This window comes from Talpa europaea, assembly GCF_964194135.1.
Source record: "Talpa europaea genome assembly, chromosome: 6".
NCBI lineage: Eukaryota > Metazoa > Chordata > Mammalia > Eulipotyphla > Talpidae > Talpa > Talpa europaea.
In genome coordinates, this window is record NC_140072.1 from 96,347,365 (window position 1) to 96,367,302 (window position 19,938).

Here is a 19,938-nt window from a genome sequence, read left to right on the forward strand (position 1 = left end):
TTAACAGCATCACTATTACAATCTTGGGCTCTAGAAGATAGATTGGGGGGGAGTAAATGAAGAAAGGAAGCAGAGAAAAATGGATGAAACGCTCACTGAAATCAGCAAAACAAACAGCTAAATTGAGTGCTTTTTAATCCAATATATTTAAGTAAGAATCTAATAAGGCCTGGTATTCATCCCTGTATAGTGTGCTACTAAGAACTCAGCAGGTTCTGATTATATATATTAGATGCTTTCTGAAATCCTCCTTCTCATGGTTATTCAGACTGAGACTGAGCCACACAGAGGTCATTAATGCTATTTACTGACTATTGCTTATTCTTCCTGCCCTTTGAGCAACATGTAAGGATTGTACTTTCTGGTTTTCTGTGCTTGAATCAGACCATCAGACCAGTTTGGGCCTATGAATTATGTGTTATTTCCAGGCAGAACCTTTAATTGCAAGAATTCCAGGCATTCTTTTCCTCTAGCATCACAAATGACAGTTCCAAGATGGTGGCTATCCTATCATTCTCATTCTAGGTCCTGGAAAGATAGCTATGGTCAGACATCCCTTGGCTGGGATAGGCATGTAACACATAAATATCTGTCTACATGGCCCATTATTTATGTGTGAAAATTAAACCTTTGTAGTTTAAATCACTGAACTTTAGGAGTTTTTGTTACTACCACATACCCAAACCCATCCTGACTGATCTAGCAAACAAGTTTTTGAGCCAAGAACAAGCAAAGAAAGCAGGGACTTTGAAGTTGCAAGAAACCCTTTGCTGGCATCACCTTTGAGGAAGATGCCAAAGATTTCTGCTGTCCATTAAGGACCTTTATTTCTGGAACGCTGCAATTTGAAGGCCTTATAGAAGCCCATTTGAGCTTAAGGACCTTCTCAAGATTCTGAAGGGAGTGCCGTCTAGTACCTGATAAACATCACAGCTCCCTGTAGAGGTATTCAATAGACATCATCAATACAGACTGAAAAGAACTAGCTAGCTGGAGCTAAGATAGTGCTGCCCTTCTGTCTGTGCTCTCACTTCCACTTGGTGTTGGGATGACAATTATGCACCCTGGGGCTGGATGGCTCCGGTTCAAATCCTATGTCCATCATTTACTAGCTGCATGACCGACCGATGGGTAAGTTGCTTAATCTCTGCTGTTTTAATCTTTGAAGAGGAAATAATACTACTACTGACTCATGGGTATAAGGAATTAATGAATCAGTATAAATAAAAAGCTTGAAACTGTGTCTGTTACATTATAAGCACTACACAAGAGATAGCCACTATTACTATTACCAATTTATTGTTAATGGTATTGGTAGTTAATTTTTTTCTAGCTGTCAGTGAATCTCCTTTTTCATTAATTAGATAAATCTGGCATATAAAGGATTTTTCATGACATAAAAACACATTTAAGTGTAAAAAATGGATTTTAAATATATTTTTCCAGTTCCAAAGAACTGCTAGCCTTTCTCTTGTGATCACTCAGGTGACAATGCTTTGGCAGACTTTACTCTAAAGCACTGTGCTGCCACAGCAATGCCCATGCAGCGAGGCAGCCTATGGTTCACCACATTTGCTACTGTCTATTGCTATAATTGGCGTGGCTACTGTTCTTGGCTTCAGATACCCTCATTTTAAGAGTCCTCCTTGTCACATAGTATCATCGGTCCCCAATATGGTGGGACATATTGAGATGTTCAGATCTCTAGAGGTGGATACCTAACTTTTAACTGCTGATTGGGCTCAGGGTTCCATTTCATTCAATGATGGTGGGCTTAAGAGTTATAGGGAAGCTCGGGGCACAACCAAATGGTGTGTGGACATTTTTCAGTTAACACTACTCAGTCCCTCTTGACATTCCTAGTATCTGTCACCAAAGCATCTAACACATTCTGTCACCAAAGCATCTAAGACACTTTGGAGGAATGCCCAGAGCTCAACATGCTCACAAACACCACGTGCTTCTAGAAAATCAAGTCTCCTTTGCTAGCCCCCAGCTGTTCTCCGAGGAGCTAGGGACCTATCACATGGTACTCAAAATGTGAAGCTCTGACAGTCCCATCCGAGTTGGGAAGTTTTGGCAGAAATTATCCCTGCATCCTCAGCCCCCTCAACTTTAGTTTTGGTTTCTCACCCAAATGTGAGTCTGCCTTATGGATTACAGTGTAAAAGAAGCAAAATAATTAACCCTAGTTTCATCCCTGGGAAGTTTAGGAAGCTCTTTATTTTTTTTTAAGTCAGATGATCAAGGTAAAATCCATATCCAATAATAATTACTCTTTCTAGCTCTGTTGTTTTTATTTTTTTTTATTTTTTTTTTAATTTTCTAGAGGCATGCCTTATTTATTTATTTATTATTTATTTATTTATTTATTTATTATTTGTTTGTTTGTTTGGTTTATACATGCACTGGGTACAGTCAGAAGCGCGGGAGGGTGAGAGAATTCACCAGAGCCAGAGCGGGGAGCAGAGCAGGCAGAAGGACCGAAGTACACTGCTGAGGGGAGCAGCGGGCGGCAGGAGAGGTCTGCTCGCCATGTGGGACCCTCCTCCGGTGGCCGGGGAGCAGCCGGGGATCGAACCGGCTGCAGAGGCTGCAGGCAGCTTCGCAACCCAGCGCTCAACCGCTGCGCCACCAAGGAGGCCCTCTGTTGTTTTTAATCCAAAGATTCAGAGCCTTCCTCCTCAGGCGTCCTCCTGGGGATGCCAAGAACTTAGGCCACAAGTACAGCTCAGGTCTCTGGCTACTTAGGCCTTGCATTTTTGACCTTCAGACAATTGATAAAAACTGCTTCTGAACAATTACAAGTGAAGAGCATATAAATTTCAGTTTTCTATTAAGTTCTAAGAGACTGAAATGGCACTCATCAGAGCACTTTACATATGTATCAATAATGCCTTTTTATTTTCTGTATTCCCCATGCTTTAACATCTGGGGTCTTGCTGACCATGGAGGGATTGGCCTTCCCAGAGCTAGCCAGTTCCTAACACTGCCAGCAAGTGTGCCCTTTATATGCAAATGAAACAAACAAAGCCCACACTCCCAACACCTCTTCAAAGGACTCTTCCATACTAAGCCACTATCTCTCACCCTTATCATCCTCCGTTAGGTACCAGCACCTGGGGATACCACCTATACTCCAGAACCCAGTGAGGTGATTCAAACTAGCCAATCCTAAGTCTGCTTCCCTTGCCTTGCTTTGCATTTCCTGCAGAAACCATAATAAAAGTTCTTGCCAGCAACTCACCTTGTTCTCTCTGCTCCCTGGCCCACCCTGGTGCTGTCCTATGTGGCCCTGCATGGCCTGATATGACTCTTAGGGACTGTGAGTAATAAGCTATCACAGTGATCACCTCCTGACGTGTTGCTCTCATCATACCCCAATAATAATAAACAATACATTTTAAAACAATATACATCCACATGCTATGGATATTTTATGAAGTGCCTTGTCCAACAGGCTACTTGAAGCTCTTTGTAATGGCAGGACAGCTGTGACTCTAACTCAACCATAGTGCCATTAAAAATGCTTACAGAATATAGAGAAACAAACCAAAGAGTCAGATAAAGACAAATTAATAACAAACCCTAGAAATCTGGCTGTGGAACTGAAGCTACCAGAGGGGCAGGGGAAGAGCAAAGTGGGGAGAGAGCACAATGGACTACAGTGGTGGACTCTGGGTGCTTGGGTGGTGGGTGAGGTGTGGTAACACCTAAAGGGAGAGATACTATTCCTCCAAAACCCAAATAACATTATAAATGGATGTTAACTCAATAAAGAAAATAGTAAGATAAAATGTACAAGATGTAAAACAAAATGTATAAGATAGTTGAAAAAAAATGCTTAGGAAATGGTTTTGTGAAAGTTAATAAAAATTCACACATTTATATGTTTGCTGAGCATCTACTATGTACCAGGGAGTACCAGAGATTCAAGAAAGAATAAATGTGGTTCACATCCCCAAGAGATTCCAGTATAAAATACCTAGTACCAACATATGACCTTATATCCTATAGAATGTATAGGCAGTCAATGCTTCTGGGTTCCTAGTTGTGATGCAAGTGTGGTGGGGGAGGGGAGCTAAAGAAATCGATAAAATGAAGGATAAATGAAAAATCCTTTTGCACCAGGAATATCTTCTTTGTAAGATTTATTTTACTTATTTATGCACACAAGAACTGGGGTGTAGGCCAGACATGTGGTGGGTGAGAGGATTCAACAGAGGCAGAATAGGGAGCAAAACAGGTGAATCTACTGAAATATACTGCTGAGGGGAGCAGCAGGCGAGACAGGAGTGTCTGCTGCACCAAGTGGGTCAGCTCCCTGGGATCAAACTCATGCCTCAGTGGCTCGCAATAGCTTGACAGTACTGAAACTTTAACCCCTGCTATTTTACTTCTAAAACTGACAATCACTAGAATGCCTTGTTGAATTTGTATGCTGATTCACTCAGATTCATGAAGATAAAGTGGAATAAAATAATCATGGGATGAAAAGCTGAAGGGACTTCATAAAAGGGCATGACACAAGGGTGGACTTAGTTATCTGGGGGGAGATGCAATTCCTTCTCCTAAATTTATGGGGCTTCATCCGCTGACACTTGTCTGCTCAGAGGGGTCACCTTTCTGCAGTATGCACGAAAACACTATTTAGGCAGGTCACCTTGGGCCTAGTAGCCTTTGTTAAAAGTCTGTTTCACATACTTCCAACGATTTTCCAGGTTTGATGGTCACTTTGACAGAAGAAGTGGCCAACAGTCTGGAAAGCAATGCCTTAAGAGTTAGGGTATACACCTCACTATGGGTCATGCTTGCACTGTCCCCAGGCCCAGGATAATCCATGCCTTATCTCTTTGCCACAACTTGAATACCAGCAGCAGCACATCCAGAAACACCTATCCTTCTGGCAGCTGACTGGCAACATAGCCCCACCAAAATCTTAGCAGATGATGACCAAGCATTAAACTTCTGGGGGGTACCTGATCTTAATAGATTGGGGTGTGTGTGTGTGTGTGTGTGTGTGTGTGTGTGTGTATCTATGGAAATGTCAAATGCTTCTCCTAGAGTTTGAGGGTCTTATTTATAGGCCTGAAACTGAAAGAGGCAGTTCTCTGGAAACAGCCTGTCTCACCCCTGCAATCCTGCCACAGTCAGGTTCCGGATGCCAGGTGGGACTTTTAGCCACTCCCCACTCTGCAAGGGAATCGGCGTCTGTTCAGCACAGACAACTCTCACAAGTGGCATTTCTAGCTGGGTAAAATGCCCTGCAGCAAAAAAGAGCTGGTGCTAATTTAGTGTTCACTTCTCATCAGCTGAAATGTTTTTATTTTTGGAGGGAATTGGTGAGCCATAATTATTATTGATCTCTGCGACAGCAATCAGAGAAAGATTTCGTGTGCCCGCCAAAGAGCAGGACCAGAAATAGATGCAGTGTCTTTCTCTGCCAATCAGAGTTGTCTCTTGCTCTAAGTTGATTTCATAGCTGACTTGCCATTTAAAGAAAAAAATAAAGTTCTACATAGTGAATTTGGCCACCCTAACCCCTCCTTGCCAGTATTTATGGAGTGGTTGCCCAGGCCCCAGCCATATAGTCTTAGAGAATGTCTTACCTGACTTTCAACAGATGGATGTTAATGGGGTATTTATTTACAGAGTAAAATTAAACTGGAGCTGCATCTTAATGCTCAATTTACATAATCAGCTTTGTTCTGAACTGATGAGCTGTTTTCAATAGCACTTGGGACCTTTCAGTCACAGCTGCCTCAAAGCAGCAGCCACTGAGAATAGAGATTAAACAATTTTCTAAAGCTGGAAGTCTTGATGAGGATCTATTATCCCATCCTGGAGACCTCATAATTTCTCCAGACACTGGCAAGGGATCAAAGATCCGTGTTAGCTTCTTGCCATGGTTTGGGATCAAAAGAAAGATGTTCAATTAGCATTTGCAAACAATTACAGTCCCGGATAATCTCCATGCTTCCCCTCACTTCTATAAAATTTACGGCATTTCTATTTTTATAATGCTCCACTCCAAATAACACACATAGTTACCAATGTGCCACACCGTGTGTTTGGGGGGCCTGGGGAGAATCTTTTTAATGATGAGCTTCATTGTAATATCTGGGTACACAGGGCTGGTTTCCAGGGAAAACAGATCATAGTTGAGACAACTTGGTGCCTAGAGGGGCACAGGAAGTAAAGGCTCCACAGGGCAGCTGTATTGGCAAGATCAGACCCTTAAAAAAGAACTATTATCTCCTTATCCCAGGCCGGTCCAGAGGGCACAGACCAAACACTTGCTGTCCTTCCAGCCCACCTGGCCTTGAACAATCCCCTGGTGAATAGCACAGCCCTGAGAAAAATCATAATAGCAAACAAGGAGGTTTTTAAAACTCAAGCTCTTTAGTTTGCTTCCTCTTGCAGATGAGAAAGTAATTAGGCCAGTGAATTAAATGGAATAACCAGAATTGGAACACAACCTGTCTGGCTCCAGAATACAAAAGACTCACCCACTGGGCTTCAAGCAGTTTCTGTGAGCAAATTGTTCTTTCATTCCTATTAGTATACCTGAGGTGACCAATTTTTAATAGTTATAAGAAGAGACTTAAAATGAGACTTCCATTCCTCAGGGCTATCTTTGCCAATGTCGGTCTTATATTGGGCAAATACCTAAAATCCTTAAAGGGGAGATTAATTTACATTATTTGTTAATTCTTTCATCTATTCTTTCATTTATTCATTATAAAAGTTAAGCAATAAAGAGGTCAGCAACATACACTCTGAGGAGTAAGCAATGTATACAAGCTGAATCCCTACAAACTGGAGATATTGCAATGTCAACTGTTTAAAGAAACTCCAGTTCTAACAGAAAGGTCTGTATATATGAAACATACCTAAAGTCTATCAGAAACAACCAAATATAGCAGGAGAAACATTTCCCTGGGAACTAGGGGTCCATAGACTCTTTCACTCATTAGGCATGAGACCCCTCAACTCATGGACCTATGTTTCATACTGGGATAAATGGCTATTGGCTCATAATTAAAGCCCCACTCATAATTAAAGCCCCACTCAATTCCACACAGAGTTCACAAGTGCTCTAGATGACCCAGGGAAAAACATGAGATCAGAAGGTGGTCGGGAAGGCGAGCCCAACATAAATAGGATACAAAGCCAGGAATGGTCAAACTCACAGTTTGACTCCCTAACTTCTCACAGGGGTACCTTTTCATGGATTCAGCCAGCTGGGGGGCCACAGAGTTTTTAAAGAGACACACTTCAGTCCTTTACCCCGTCGTGTCTTTGTGCACCAAACCATTTCTGCCTCTTACTGCTTTACTAAAACTGGCCTTGTCTGTCCCCTGTCCCAGGATCCGGCTCTCTGCCTTAAGCAATGAGCACTAAATGTTCAGTGATTTTTCTCAGATGCAGTTTCCTTTTTCATTGGGGGCATCTAGAGGTAATTTCATTTGTGTTTCTAAATGGTGGCAATTTCAGATCAACACAGCAAGTTAAGAAAAAAGTGACCACTGTGCTAGCTTAAATGGTGGCCCCCTAAAGCTATGACCATTCTCTATCAAACCATGAAAGCGACCTTATTGGGAAGAAAGTTCTTTGGAGATATAATTAACTGAGGATCTCGAGGGTCCTTAAATGGGTTACCTTAAATGGTCTACCAGATGGTCCCTCAATCCAATGACAAGTGTACTTAGAAGAAACAGAAAGGGAAAAGGCACAGATAGAGAAGACCATGTAAAGATGGAGGCAGGGATTGGAGTGATGTAATAATGATCTGCCAGAAAATGAAGGAGACCAGGGAGGATGCTCTTCTAGATCCTTCAGAGTTTATTTGTGCCCTTAGACAGCTGATTCTCTCCAAGTTGCATCCACTGTTCTTCGTGGCACACTTCCCCACCAGCCCCACATGTCTACACTGGGAAGAATGGAGCAATGCCAACATTATATCAAAACCCCAGATTGGGAGGGTGGATTGTGAGGAAAACTCAAAAGAATAAAATTGAAAGCTCCAAGACATGCTTAAGCGAGAATGTCACAATTTCCTAAAATATTGGAGAAAGGTTTAACATAACAAAGGGGAGTGTTGGAATAAAGAAATAATGGAATTAAAATGAGAAAAGAAATACTTAGAGGAATATGTGACTGCATGAACTAAAATTAGTCTACAAAATGATTTCTATAGGTAGATGATAGAAGACCTGTCACTCAGAACGGTCTAAGCTAAATTCAGGAGACACAGAGGAAAAGTGAAATGCATCACGTGGGCCATTATTCAAATAATTCAGAAAAAGAAAGAAAACCATTCTTTTGGATCAAACATTTCTCTCATCTGAAAAATCTGCATTTGATCTTTGTATGGATCAAATTTACCTGACGGGCCTCCCCTGTGGCGCAGCAAGTTGACCACAGCACTGTGAAGCTGTCTGCAGCCTCGGTAGCGCAGGTTCGATTCCCAGCCTGACAGGGAGAAACCCACATGGCGTGGCAGACCTCTCCTGCCTCACCCACTGCTCCCCTCAGCAGTGTCTTCAGTCCGTCTGCCTGTTCTGCTCCCTGGTGAATTCTCTCACCCTCCCGTGCCTCTGACTGTACCCCAGTTCTTGTATAAATAAATATATCTTTAAAAAAAATTTACCTGACAATTGTTTGTCTATTTCTTTGTATAAAGTCAGATTTTTAACTGCATTTAACTTTCCAAGGAGTACCTAGTCGAGGACAGGGAAACTTCCTTTGCCGGAAGGACAATCAAATTGCCATATTGATTTCAGCACACTCCAGATTTGACTTCTGGAGACCCCAGGCTCATCTGTTCTTCTATCATCAAGCCTAGGTGTGTGGTAGCTATACACCTAAGTTTGTGTAATCACACACTGTGATGTTCACACAATTTCAAAATCACCAAAAACACATTTTTCAGAATATATCTCCATTATTAAGCAATACATGATTGTATAGAACTATAAAATGTTCCCCTTCCCTATACCTTCCCATCATATCAAGGGGGGGTCCTGTATAATAATAGGGGCACACAACTGAAGATTTCAGATTTCAGTTAAGAAATATTAAAGAGGGGCCTCCCCGGTGGTGCAAGGGGTTAAGCACTGCACTGTGAAGCTATCCGCAGCCACTGCAGCATGAGTTCGATCCCCGGCTAGGGAGCTACCCATATGGCGCAACAGACCTCTCCTGTCTCCCCTCTGCTCCCCTCTGCAGTGTATTTCATCAGTCTGCATGTTCTGTTCCCTACTCTGTCTCTGGTGAATCCTCTCACCCTCCTGCACCTTTGGTCTGTACCCCAGCTCTTGTAAGCATAAATAATCTTTTTTTAAAAAGTAATATTAAAGAGACCTTTACACCTTTCCTGACTATTCTATTAACACCAAACACACTATCCAGTCTATAGCTCATTTCCTACTTCTTCCTTCATTACACTGAGCATTAGCTAAGATCTTCTTGCTTGCATGGTTACTTGTTCATTGCTTCTCTCCCCTACTAGAACGTAAACTTCAGGTCTTCCCTGTTCCATCTTGAATTCCGGCACACTAAAAAGTCTAAAACATAGTTAAGTATTTAGACAATATCTGGTGATTTTTTTTGTGACTAAGTAACTGTTAGCCCATTGGTACATGACTCATTAGCATGTCTTTCTCACTCATGACATATATTTTGGTCAGTTTTTCTTCTTTGTTTTGGATATTCCTAAGATAATACTTTTCATTTTTCTTTAAAAAAAAATATATAGGGCCTCCCTGGTGGTGCAGACAGTTGAGCACAGTGCTGTGAAGCTGTTCGCAGCCTCTGCAGCACCGGCTCAATCCCCACCGGCCTCGGAGCAACCCACATGGTGGGGCTGACCTCTCCTGCCTTGCCCACTGCTCCCCTCAGCAGTGTATTTCAGTTGGTCTGTCTGTTCCTGTCCCTTCTCTGTCTCTGGTGAATCCCCTCACCCTCCCACACATCTGGACTGTACCCCGGCTCTTGTATAAATAAAAAAAATAATAAATCTTAATAAAAAAATAAAATATATATATATATACTTACAAAATATGCACTGTGATTTTATATACATACTGTACTCTCTTTATGCTGAATGATAACAATATGCCAAGCATATTCATATCATCAAAACTGTTTCTATATTGAAAGATATTAGCCAGAGGGCTCTTGGGCAATCTCTCTATCAGGAGTCATGTAAGAGTCAAACACTGGTAATATAGGATAAGATTTAGAGTTAGAGTAAGCTCTCAGGTCACTGTCCCCACCGCTGTCTCCATAATAATATTTTTGTCACAGTGCCACTTTCTATTTTTTTCTATTTAAGCCATTTTTTCACTACATTTTAGTGTATAATTCTATACTACCTTTAAGTATCTAAGTTCTTGGATACTGAAATTATTTGCTGTTGGAGAATGTCTAGTTACTTTGAATATGGAAAAACCCCTAGAGCTCCTGAGTTGGACAAATGAGACAGACTACGATGATCACTTCTTCCATGTATAAAATGGTCAGGTCTGTTGTACTCAACAAATGGTGTGCGGACATGCTCTCTGATCACACCCTCCCAGAGTGTAGAGCATGACTGTCAAAGGCAGTTCCTCCCAACCAACAGGGCACGTTTATCAAAAAGCACTGTTGTCATTCTCTGACTTCTCTCTTACTCAAATACCCAGAAGCATCACTGTCTCTCTCCCTGACCACTGTTCCACCGAGGATAGTCAGTGAGGTAAAGAAACCATAGTGACTGAGTGATGATGCCCTATTAAGAGCCCCTAAGGAGCCATCTCATCCTAAAGAGCCCTAATACGGAGCCCTGGGTGAAGTCTCCTGAAGCTGTTGGGCTCCATTTATTGGAGCCCAACAAGAGGACAAAAAAAAAAAAATGGAGCCCAAATTTGGAGGACAAGAGCATGTACTCCAAATTTGTATGCGTGTATATATGTGTTAAAAGATCAAGATGTGAGAATTTTACAAACGCTTGATCTTTACAAGGCAACACAATTCTCTAATCTTGACTCTGTACCAGTTTCTTTATAGATAGATAATCTGGAAATGGCTATTTTCTACCAAACCACAATCTACAAACCCTAACAACTAAAATAACACTAAGTCCTCAGGGCTGCAGAGGTGGCAATATAAACTACAGTTTCCTTTCTAATGCAGCAATTCTCACTTCTCTCTCTGCTTGGGATGACATGTTTCCTCTCATGTGCTGCTGTTAAAAACAACAAAGACCACTGAGAGTTAGAAAAGTGTGTTCCACATATTATATCGATTTTTTATATTGGCTTTAGCATTCTCATATTTTGGACTCAACACCTCAGAATCTAGTGCTGGCAGACAATTTAAATCAGACTTATTAGCAAAGAACATGAAAGCACTGGATTTTTAGCTAAGCTGCTAGTACATGAATGAATATCAAAGCTGTCCTCCATGTTTTCCCTTGAGGACCTACTGTGTGCTGGATACCATGCCGGGCAATAGAAATTTCTAGATGATTAATTTTGTCCTCAATGAACTCTCAGGTTGAGATGAAGAATAGATACAAAAACTATCTCTTGGTAACACAATAAGTAATCTGATAAAAAAAAAATTCATGATCAGGGAAGGGGAACAGGAAATTCATGATCAGGGAAGGGGAACAGAAAATTCATGATCAGGGAAGGGAAACAGGCTCTTGGTCCCTGAACACCAGCCTAACCTGAAAGGCTAGGAAGCCTTGCTAGAACAGATGATTCTCGAGTTGAGTTTTGGCAGATGAGTAAGAACTGCAAGGTACAAAAGAGGTCAAAGAATGTTCCTGAGACAGAAACTACCACATAAACCAAGCATGATATTGACAGGGCTGAAGACAGTTCCATATTGCTACTGCGCACATCAGGGAGGAGAGGAGGCAGAGCTGGTGCGAGGAAATTGGTCTGAGCAGCTTGGATTTTATTTCACAAGCATTTTCACACCTCGCACACAGAGTCCATGATACCTGCATGGAATATAGGGGTAAACAATGAGGCAGCTTACAGCTAGATCACCCTTTGAGTTAAAGGGATCAACACTTTTGCACACCTGTAATGCCACCCAGCATACTGGTGGGGATTCAGCAGGAAGATTCAGCATTTTGAAGGAGGGCTGTAACAAAGCCAGTTATATTTAAATGGTTTGCTCTGGTTGCACTGCAGAAAATGGATTTACTTAGGATTTGACCATACTAAATTAAGTAAAGTTGATAAGAGTCTGGACCAGTGGTTATAAGATAAAGAGAAAGGGACACACTTGGGAAACATTGAGGAGATAAAATTGGCCAAATTTGGTAATTCATTACATGCAGGGAAAAAGGGAAAAAATAGAATCTAGCCCTGGGTTCTTGCCTGGCTATTGAATGAAGGTATAAGTACATAAATCTATTCTGTCCAAAAAGATAAAATCTTTTCCCATTAATCACATCACACATAGAAAACTAGACGATTTGTTTTTTGTCTTTTAAGATTCCCTACTTCAGACAAGCTTTGACATCCTCTCATTTCCCAGTCCTGACTACCAGAACAAAACCCTCAAAAAGATACAATTTTTTTTAAATCTGGTTTTCTGTGTGATGGCCTAATATTAAATTCCCCTTAGTGGGGGCCATCTGTCAGATCTTACAGACAGGTTAGGGGCTCTTCTCAGCATAGGCGGCCCCTTTGCCTCTATTTTCTGCAAAACTTTCAGGTCTTAAGACATTGGTGTAGGTTTGGTGTTTTATTTTTTAAAAAGATTTATTTGTTTGTTTGTTTGTTTGTTTATTTATACAAGCACTGGGTACAGTCAGAAGCGCGGGAGGGTGAGAGAATTCACCAGAGTGAAGAAGGACACTGCTGAGGGGAGCAGCGGGCGGCAGGAGAGGTCTGTGCGCCATGTGGGACCCTCACCTGTGGCTGGGGATCAAACCGGCGCTGCAGAGGCTGCAGTGGGGAGGCCCACTGGTGTAGGTTTTAATTCTTTCAATTGTCCTTGAGAGTGACGCAGCCTCATCACTTGACCAATATTAGTTCGTCATGTTGCAACTCTAGGGAGCACCTTTCTAAATAGTTTTAAATCGGGCTTTAAATATACAAAAACATTAACTTCAATGTTTCTTAGGAGATGCAGAAAATGTTTAGAAAACCAGATCAGTACCTGTACACTGAGTGCATCAGGCCTGCTTCACATCCCAGACAAGCCAGACCACCAGTAATGTTGAGTTGGATGCCCCAAGAATTGTGCAAAATTCTCCTATAAACTTAAGAAACATAACATTGTAGTCTGAGTCTTGTTTGGATCAGACAAACAGTAGGAGAAATTTTAGTATGGCCTGGGTACTAAATAATACTCAAGAATTATGATTATTATTCATCAGACATAATTATGATTAATTTGAATAGATATGACAAAATGGCACCTATATAAAAAATGAAGAAATCAGCAATTAATCTTGAAGTATTTATGTGACATCTGCGATTTGCTTGAAAAACACTCTACCCCACTCCCCATGGAAAAAAAAAAAGTTGGGGGAATAAATAAAGACAAGCCATGGTTGATTTATAGAAGCTGCATAATGGACAATAGAGCTTTGTTGTACTTTTCTATATGTACGTGAGCAAATTTCCATCATAAAGTTTTGTTATATTTCTACTTCAAACATTGATTTCAACTATTAGATTTGAGTTCTTAGCATCATGATAAGCCTGCCTGCATTTGTTTTAGCAATGAATTGGGGCTGTGTAAAAGGGAAATTGTTTCCAGTCATTGACCCTGTTGCAGTAATATAATAATCACAGCTACCGTTATTTAGTGTTTATTACAGTCCAGATGCTGAGTTAATCATTTTGCATACATTAATTTATTCAATCGTCACAATAAATCTGTGTTTAAGAGCATAAAAAGGAGCTCAGATGCTGGCTTTAGACAGCTCTTTCAAGACGACAGGGAAAAAAATTATTCTAGGAAAACAAGTGGAAAAATCCTTAGAAGTCTTTAAGACCATTTACTGTGAATAGTTCTAACTTCGACCTATATTTTTAAAGATATACAGAAAAAGCCTAATGGTCATTATAAGAATGACTAACATTTACTGAACACTTACAATGTACTAGAAACTCTGCCCTAAGCACTTTCCATGGATTAACTCACCTGATCCTCACAACCACCTCCACAGCAGCATGGCAGAGTGAGGGGCACAGTGGTCCTACCATCAAGAGTGGAATAAACTTCACACACTGGAATCAGAACTGGCCATGTAACTTGTTCTTGCTTGTAGAACGTGGTCAACAAGAGTAAGCACGGACCAGCTCCAAGCCAGCATTTCAAGAAGCTTTTTATCCCACAGATTTTTCTCTCTTGTACCCTTGCCTCTGCCCTGAGATTAAGCTTGGGGTAATTGGCTGGAGGATGAGCCCCCACATGGAAAGGGAAGCCCTCAATTGACAGGGCAGGGTCCTGATTGACAGTAGGCCTAGCATTAGAAGCAGAGCCTCCACAGTGCATGAGCTACCCAGTAGGAAGGAGAACTGCCCATCTGAGCTCAGCCTACCCAAACATATGACCGTAGTCTCAAGCCATCAGGTTTTGGAATGGGTTTGTGATGCAATAATAGCTAATAGATATAAGTAGCTGCCATTGTTTTCTCTAGAAGAGGAAACAATGACACAGAGAGGTTAAGTGGCAAACCCAGTGTCATACATAAGTAGTGGGACTGGGATACAGGCCCAGAAGTCTCACTCTGAAGTCTATGCTGGTGGTACAAGGCAGTTGATGAGCTTCACTAAAGTCAAGGAACAAGGTCAGAGGTTGCTGGGCTTTGACATCAAGCAGCCCAATCATGGCCAGGGAAGATTCATTTCAACCACCTGCAAACCGGTGTCTGCCCCCATTCTCGCTCTCTACTCCAAGTACATTGTCTCTAGAGCAATGCTCCCCTTCCAGGAGGAAAAATCTCTCTTTTCTGGATGTAGCCTCCAAAAGACAACAGGATATTTGGCTAAATTGTGTTGAATTCTGAAGGATCCCAGTGGGCACCCTGAGAAGCAGTGACATGATAGCTGGATTCTAAAGGTCAGAATAATATAAAATATTGCCCACACTTAAGCCAAAGGCCCATTGTAAAGTTTTATTTTATCCTACAGACAAGGGAAAGGTACTGACGAATTTCAAACAAGGTAATAGCATTTATACATTTGAGAAAATCAGTCTGGTTGCCACATGGAGAATGGGATGGTAGCAACCTTGGAGATTTGAAAAGCACATCAAGAGTTGGAGCAGTCGGGCCTCCCCTGGTGGCGCAGCAGTTGAGCGCTGGGCTGTGAAGCTGCCCGCAGCCTCTGCAGTGCTGGTTCGATCCCTGGCCACACGACAGACCTCTCCTGCCATGCCCACTGCTCCCCTCAGCAGTGTACTTCGTCAGTCTGCCTGTTCTGTTCCCCGCTCTGACTCTGGTGAATTCTCTCACCCTCCCGCGCTTCTGACTGTATCCAGTGCTTGTATAAATAAATGAATGAATGAATGAATGAATACATCTTTAAAAAAAAAAAAAGAGTTGAAGTAGTCACCTAGAAGATGACAGCGCCCAGACTGGGATGACACCCATGGGAATACACATGGAGGGCCTCGGGGCAATTAAGCAGCTAAAATCACCAGGACCTGGTGATTGAGTGAAGGAGAGAGAGAAGGTGAGGACATCCCAATCACAGGTCTATCAAAAGTAACTGACAATGACGCAATTCTATTCCATCACACACAGTGCTCCTGGGTGATAACTGAACAGCTTGTGAAAGAGATTTGGACTTAGTGTTCCCACAGCATGAGGATTTCTAATGGAGAGCTCTGAATCACCCTATCCACAAAGAATCAAGGCAAGCTGAGAGAAAATGTCATAAATTAAACACCCACTTGTCTTGACAGCATTAAAAATAATCTGTCACCTGCTCCTAACTTTGTTCTTGGTTACAAAGGCCATTGTCTGAGTGAACAAAGAGGGTAAGGAATCTGGAAAGAACTGGTTACCCAAAGGAAATGGTAAGAGCTCATGCTGGAGAAGACTTGCATGTGAATGCGAAGGGGGTGGTAACTCGAAGCACATGCACACTGCCGCTACAAAAACTCAAGGGCTCAAAATTATGAATGGAAAAACACTGTTTTCAGCAGCTGCTCTTGGTGTGTTCAGAATATTCTGAAAATGACCTGACTTTTCTGTAAAAGCCAATTCTCACCTGATGAATCAGGAATCCAAATCCAAGAACAATAAACAGATGGTTATTGAAGTGAGCGGGTCTCTGACTTCCTCCATCAGACACCTTGTCCCTTTTTACCTTCCCTCCCAGCTGCTTCAGATGTGCCCAAAGCAACACAGCACTACAATGAGCTTTCCTTCCATGCAGATTGGAGTCACTTCATTTGATGCTAAGTTTGACAAAAGGGAAAAATTCAAGAATAAAATCTGAGCATAAAAGAAGCCTACATATGGGGCTTCCCCGGTGGTGCAAGGAGTTAAGATGCAACCTATGAAGCTATCCGCAGCAACTGCAGCATAGGTTCACTCCCCGGCCAGGGAGCTACCCACATGGCGCAGCAGACCTCTCCTGACTCGCCCGCTGCTCCCCTCAGTGGTGTATTTCTGTCAATCTGCCTGTTCAGTTCCCCACTCTGTCTCTGGTGAATCCTCTCACCCCCCACACCTCTGGCCTGTACCCCAGCTCTTGTATGCATAAATAAATCTTTAAAAAAAAAAAAAAGAAGAAGCCTACACGATTGTTTTCAGAGTTGTTTTGATTCTAGATCCTACTGTTGAAATTCTCTGCTACACTCTGATGATGATCTTGCATGGGTGATTTTCCTACTGGAATTCCCTACCTCAACTAATTCTGAGGGACTTTAGTTTCCAATAACTAGCCAGTTGCTAATGTCCTTCTCTTCTTGATTTAGACCCTCAATGTAGGGGTACCAGATAGGCCTATGGACAGGATTTGGTCAAGTCAAAAGGACTACACTTGACTTCAGCAACTAAGAGTCAGTCAGTCAAACAGGGCCAAATGGGAGAGGATAAGGTAGTATGCTTAACTCTCTGAAGACAAGTCTTATGGGCTTAGAAGCAAGCACTTACCTGGAAAGAGAAAACAGTCTTAGCCATTAGAATAAAGACTTAAGGTTTGACCAGATGGTGAATGTGGAAAGAACTGAAAAAGGAAGAGATATTAAAAGGAAGTTCTCCTTCAGGAATGAAATTTCATTTCTGTTCTACAAGAGGTTAGTGCCTACTAGAATGTCAGCTAATCTGTGACAGATTGCACTATACAATGAAACACTGTCTTGAAGTAAATCTCCCCCACTCCATAAAAATGGCATTTTATGGCTTGTCTTGCTAAATTTTTCACCCATTTAGATTCTGCCTGCCAGAGACAGTTGACATTGTTAAATAGTATTAAGTCCTCTTAATTCCCTCAGCTTGCAAGAAAACCTCCAACTGCTATTCTGGAGATTAATCCAAGTTAAATATTTGTAACACAAACATGGGGAGAGCGTGCCTTTTGTCTTCCAATTGTCTAGAATCACAGAAATCAATTTGGTTTCATCAAAAAAAGAAAAACCCCTACACCCTAGGGTTATTACATTGACTTAAACAAAGCATGGTGTTTCACGATGCCCTGCATGATGTATTTACCAAATTCAAGAAGAAAAAATTGTAAAGGGCCAGAGGGAAATTAGCAACAACTTCCCATTTTTCAGATTTTGGTACGGTAGGGGGAATAATTGCTCAGACTCTGCATGTACATCGGTCTCCTTCTGCCCTAGTGTACAGAAGATTAGATGTGTAGTCACTGGCTGGTGAGACAAAATATTCCTATCACTATTCTCCCTCATTTGCAATCTGATGCTGTTTTCTATAAAACTCAAAGCCATTTTTAATCTTATTTCTTCAAGACCAGGTTTATATGACAGTATGATCTCACTGTCATGAGTTTGAGATCTTTAGTCATTAGATCTGCAGTCAAGCCCCCAGTTTAGCGCTCGCTTACTAGCTGGCTAACCTCTGGTAAATCATTTGCTGCTCCAGTTTCTAGCATAGAGGGTTAAATCTCAGTGCTATCACTGCCATGGCCTGAGTTCGATCCCCAGCCAGGGAGCTGACCCACATGGCGCAGCAGACCTCTCCTGTCTCACCCGCTACTCCCCTCAGTAGATCCACCTGTTCTGCTCCCCACTCTGTCTCTGGTGAATCCTCTCACCCCCCACACCTCTGGCCTACACCCCAGTTCTATGCATAAATAAATAAATCTTTAAAATAAATAAAATCATTCAAAGGGGAAAAAAATGATAATGCCTGTTCACTAGTACCAAGGATCATGGGGGTGACGCCAAGTGAAAAATGATGGGCAAAAAGCTTTGCCAGTGTGGGCCACTGTTTTTGGCTCCTCTCCTGGAGTGTTTGCAAGGCTCAGAAGCCCAGTCAGCAGGCAATGGACAAGGAGTGAAACTATTTCAGTATTAAACTCATGTCTCTACCAGCAATCATGTCTCCCATGAGCAAAATGGGAATAATCCTTTCCCTCATATGTGCCTACTCCCTTCAGCTACTACTAGTGAATGGAGCATTATATTGAGCATCAGGCAGCTTCACTCACCCTACCCCAGTGATTCCTAAACTTCTCTCTATATAAGAATTATCTGGGAAGCTTTTAAACATCCTAACTTCCAGTCATACCCAACACCAACTAATCAGACTGTCTACAGTGAAGTCTAGGTGTCAATGTTTTTCAAAGACCCAAGGTGATTCCACTACACAGCAAAGTTTGGGAATTTCTGCCCAAACCCCTCCTATAGTTACCTGAGACTATCAATTTCTTAGGTCTAAAGTGTACCCAACTTTGAAATGGGAATTGAGCCTGGAACACCAATACTCGAGCCTCTCCACCTCATTCCAGTGAACTGGGTAGCACCTACCCCACCTCTTGTATCCAACAAGGAAGTGGAAACCACGAGTAATCAGATGGAACCTGGCGGGGGAGGGGGACAGGAGGTGAGTGTGGGGCTGGGGATAGCATAGAACAACTCTTCCCAAACTGGATGATCAGCAAGTGAACATAAAAAGAAAGTTCAAATCTAGTAAAAATTGAGCAATTCTGGTTTCACCAAAGTTAACAAGTTTCTTTATGGTAGTGCTTCTCAGATGCTTTAATGTGGAGTATGATTATGAAGCCAGAGAGCATGCCCAAGTCCCCCCTCTCTCCCTTCATTTTCGCAGAGCATTTCAAGGACTAGTGTTTCAAGGAATATATTTGAAAAACCTAGAGGAGCGTTTAGAGTGCGTTATGGGGACTTTGTTCCCTGGAGGACATTGGGAAATGTCTGGAGACATACTTGGTGGTCACAGCTGGAGTTCAGGTGACTTATTATTGGAAGCTAGTGGGACAGGCCAGGGATGCTGGCAAACAACATCCTACACACTGGACAGAGGACAGCCCTCACAACAAAGAGCTATCCAAGCCTCAAATGTTAACAGTTGCACAGCTGAAAAGCCCGGTCCTAGAATGACTTTTCCCACAGGCCACCAGTCACAACACAGCCTCAGAAATTGAGGATGATGAGAGAGCAAGAAAGAGGAGAGAAAGGGAGGCAATGAAAGGGGAAAACATACAACAATGAAGGCTGAGGTAAGGTAAGGCAGAGACTAGGACAACACGGGAGAGCCAGATTCACAACTGCCAATGCTTGGAAATAGCCAAGGTCTCCTTCAGTGGGTGAATGGATAAATGAGCTGTGATAGTCATACAATGGAATATTATTCAATCTTAAAGGGAAATGAGCTGTCAAGTCATGAGAAGACATGGAGAGATCTTAAATGCGTGTTAAGTGAGAGAAGCCAATCTGAAAAAGCTACATACTCTACTCTATGATTCCAGCTAGATGACATTTGGA